Source organism: Pinus tabuliformis, chromosome 4_2, assembly GCF_031772625.1.
Source record: "Pinus tabuliformis cultivar Carrire ecotype Pingquan chromosome 4_2, CPIR1, whole genome shotgun sequence".
Classification (NCBI taxonomy): Eukaryota; Viridiplantae; Streptophyta; class Pinopsida; order Pinales; family Pinaceae; genus Pinus; species Pinus tabuliformis.
Window position 1 is genome coordinate 322,598,177 of NC_142304.1, and position 4,949 is coordinate 322,603,125.

Sequence of the window (4,949 nt, forward strand, 5' to 3'; positions counted from 1 at the left end):
CTTTCCACTAAATTAGGAAATCAAGTTGAATTTGCACCTATCTCTACTGAGGCATAATTTAAAATTGATCTTGCATATGTTTCCACCAAAGCTAAAGCTCAGATTGATCCTATACATGTTCTTATTGAAAGAGGAGTGCAAACTAATGTTGTACCTCCTTACACTCTATTGATTATAAATGTTGCAATGAGGGCACCGAACAAAACTGTGGTAGAGCATAAAGAGACTATAGATAAATATCGAGGAGAAACAATTCCTTAAGGGGAATATCAAAATCTTCTCCAACGGTTTCAAGCATTAAAAATAATAGAAGACAAAACAAATGCAAAGCTAAGATTTGCTAAGAGGAAAACTCAGGTATTACAGGAACGTATTCGTAAGATTACAGAAAAAAAAAGGATGAAATTTATTCTATTTTTCCAAACATCCTGGCATGTAGATCTCCAACACATAATTATGATTTATTCCTACTTGAACAATATTTGTTGCTTAAAGTTAAAGCTATACAATGTAGCCAACCTTATGAATTTACTAGTGTGCTGGATTTCATCATTTTTTTTTCATAAGAAATATGAGGAAATAACATCTCTTGTGTGAACTCTACATGCATAATTTCCTTTTAATAGAACAATTAAATGAAAATATTGTTCCATTGGTTGGAGATGCCCAAATTCAGGACTTTATATCATTTTCACTGAATCAAATAAAGTGTGAGAAAAATTATCATACTTTTCAGCGAATAGAACATAATATTGATCTTTGGGTTAGAGGTGAGCTAGAGAATCCCTGTGCTACACTTTTCCGCGACAATGCATTTATTGATAATCCTGGTGTTGTTTCCTCACTTGAGAAGATTCATAACACGATATTAAACTCAAGATGGGAATGAGTGGAAGACATAAAGGATGAGGATATCAGGGGAGCTAAAATGAGATGGCACGTGTATTCAAAGAAATTAAAAAAAGGGAACCTTTTGGCCTATAGAATCTTCAACAAGTTATTTCTAGAGTGCATGATTATGTTAATATTGTATTAGAATAAGGAATCAAATAGATGGGATGCAGATATAGGTTCCCTATGATTAGGTGTCTTCAACCTTACTATAAGTCTGATTATGAAATTCCTGATGTAGGTAAGTATGTGGATTTTCAAGAAATAAAAAATAGGAGTGGATTCAGACTTAGAGCAGAAGAATCCTATGGAGCCTACTCAACTTCCTAACATGTTAATTATTTATTTTGCATGGGGACATGGAAAAATGTTAGTTGGGGGGGTGATTGTCATGATTTCCTTATCCTATCCCCTAGTTTTAATGTTTTTTCTTGTATTTTTCTCGTATTTATGATATATTAATTGGTAAAGATAGCACTTAGAAGGAATTAACTTACTTATTCATTTTTCCTTCTAGATTTGTTATTTTGATTACAAAAGCACTCCTTATTCATGGTTGAATTTTCACTACGAACATGGATTTTGTAATATATCAGGGGAAATGAGTACTTGATGTTGTTTCCAAACTATTCGTGGTAAAATTGAGATAATGTGATGTTGTTTCCAACCAAATGTGGTGGATCAAGTGAGGGTAGATCTTAGGGACAAAGCCCTTGATTTTCTTGTCTGGGTGATATTAAAACTCTTTGTAACTAGAAACGAGCATCTTAAGAATCTTTAGATTCTTAGCATTTATATTTGTTAAAATATTTACCATTTTTGTCTCCCTCAAATGCAGTATAAAGACAAAGGGCTTGTGTTCTGAAGGAGAGGTTTTTGTAATTTTTCATCCATCAGAAAAACTTGTTAACAAGCAATGCTTGTAATCGTTTTCCTAATATAATGCAAAGTTTGAATTGTTGACAATTAATCTAATGTTCTGATCTTTTATATAAGGATTCAGACTTTGGTTTTCTGGGCCCACTCCCAGATGAGATGTTGTATTCATTTGTATTATTAAGTTCACATTTTATCTTCTTTCATCAATCATTTATCTGCGAGGTTAATTGTAAATCATGTGTTTCCTTTGAGTAAGGATAATATTGATAGTCGTTATATCGATTTACATATCTTGTTCCTTTAGAAGTCGATTTATAATTGGTGATTGCTTTATTGTTGTCCCCTGGAGGTTATCTCTTAATTGTTGGTGCTTTAATACTAGAATTGTTTTTCCCTTTGCTACTTCTTCTTTCTTGTTTCATGAGTATGGTTTTCTAGTACTGTCCCTTTGATTTTGCAATTGTTGTTTCCTAAGTAGGAGCTTCACATTCTATATATTTTCTTGTTGTTTCCTGTTAGGAGTGATTAGAATTCGATGCCTTTGAATACTTTTCAAAGAATATGGTTTTTCAGAAAGATGTATTTTTCAGAAAGTATGCTTCAAGTTAGGAATTAATTCTTTCATTCTATTTAATTTGCTTGTTGTAAGAGAATTAGTTAGCACTAGTTTCAAAACCATGTCTTGCATATATTTTTCATACAACCTTGAAATAACCAGACGAATGCTCGGGTTGATAATTTAATGTGTGGTAGTTAGTTGATTCTTTAGAACAATTAAATGTACCAACACTTGTATCCTGATCGAGACCTGCTACCATATGCCCCATTAGTCCTTTCCTCTTGTACATGACTGATCCATGGTTGTCCTTGTCTCTACAAATCTGATAAGCTCTGAAAGATCACTAACTTCTACTTGCTTTTCCTGAGCTCTAGAAGGTCTTTCTTGTGATTGAATTATCTTGTTATTATCTACCTTGTAACTTCTGATTTCTGCCTTACATCTTCTCAGTGTATCTGCTATATTAGGATAGTGCTCATTTCCTTGCTCCTCAACTGACCTTTCCCATTCCATAGATTTCACATCAGGATTGTAAGGGGAGTCGCGTAAACTATAGTTCACTACTCTGCTCTTCATCCATGTTAGATAAACCAAATAGACAACATAATCAAACTCATACATTATTGTATCTCAATGGAGGCTATCACATCTGCACATTTCATTCCATATTAGTACGACACAATATCACAAGTATATCAGTTCATACATGAATATCATAACCATAACCATTTGCACTGGCCAATCCAAATTAGCACAATACATATAACATCAAGATATTAACCACAATGACAATAATCATCATACGTATGACTGCAATACATTTAACGATAAGTTAACTATCGTGCATGAGTAACTCATGCACATGCATATGACCACACTAATCAAATAACATCTACCATGATCCAAATTTAAACAAGAACACAAAAAAATTACATATATAACCATAAATACAAAGATGCAACAGAAATAAAACTTCATTTCATTAGTATCAAATTATGAGATATGCTTACAAATTACAAATAGAATGCAAATAAGACTAGCTCGGGCGATGGTAGTAGCTACATGCCTCTGAACTGGGTTACAATGAGACTAAAGGGCCTTTTTATTATTGAAAAATAAGAGAAAAACCTAAACAACTAAAACCCTAACTTGAGGAGATGCAACACAAAGGGTTTATGGACCCCATTGGGGTTAGTTGGGCAACCAACTTCCCGGGGTCGTAACTTGGTCATATTATCTCTATTTGACGCACATGATACCTCATTGGAAAGATATCTCCAAGGAATACAACTGAAAATGGGATTTCTTAGGAAAATTCTGGTGATTTATAAAAAAAAAACATCGTTTAGGGCCTCAAAATGGATTATTAAGTCGAGGACTTGAAAAACTGCCAAAAATAGTAAAGTGTGCTACAATTAAGGAAACTGAAAAAAACTGAAAGAACAATAGTGAGGGTCCAAGTGGAATAGGCGGGTGGCCACCAATATCCACCTAGATTTGTCCTCGCCCCTTAGGAAGTAATGGTCTCCATTGCAGTGAGTTTCCCCATGAGATGAGGAAACTTCTGCTGAACTTGGTCCCTCATGAGCCATTTGCCTTGGTGCAGGAGTTGGTCAGTTTTGACAACTCGATACAGTTGGATCTTCTCTTGCAAGTTTTCTTGATTTATGTGTCCATGATCCAATCAGTTGCAACTTGTTCCATGCATTCTGGATTTAACTCTATTGGTGTGAGTTGTTCTGTAATGTCAGATGTGTCTAGTAATGGTGGAAAGTATGGCTAAAGGCAATCCACATTGAACACTGGGAGAAGGCCAAGGAATGGGGGAATGCTGAGCTCAAAAGCATTATCTCTGACAAACCTTGGTGATGATGTATGGCCCATATCGAAGCGGACAAATCTTGCGATGGGGCCCAACGAGGCGCTCCTTCTACAAATGTGGCCAAACTTTGTCGCCTACCTAGAACTTGTGTGGCACCCAATGCTAATCATGCCGCTGCTTGTACTTAGCATTGGATTTATCCAAAATATCATGGACCTATTGGCAGATGTGTTGAATGTTCTCAATGAAGCTATTTGTATTGTCAACTTTGGATTGGACATGAGCTGAATCTGCCTAAGTCATTGCAAATGGTATGGCCACATCAATGGGACATAGTGGATGGAATCCCAAGCTCACTTGAAAAGGGCTATGGCTAGTCAAGCTGTGGAGAGTCTGGTTATAGCTGTGCTTGACATAGGGGAGGATATCATCCCATATGCGTGGATGCTTTGATTTGTACATGCACAGAATGTGTACAATCATCCTGTTGATGACCTCTGTCTGGCCATCAGTTTGGGGATGGAAAGTTGTGGACTTAGTGAGCTTGGTGTCCAAAATCGACCAAAGACTGGACCAAAATGTACTGAGGAACTTGTTGTCCCAATCTGAGATGATAGACTGTGGGATCCAAAAGTGTAACCACACTCATTCAAATTAGAAGAGTTTAGAAATGGCTTCTGCTATGATATTCTTCTTATAGGCTGCCATAATAGCCATCTTTGAGAATCTATCGACGACCAAAAAAGCATAGTAGGTGTCATGCTTAGTATAAGGAAGACATGACATGTAATCCATGGA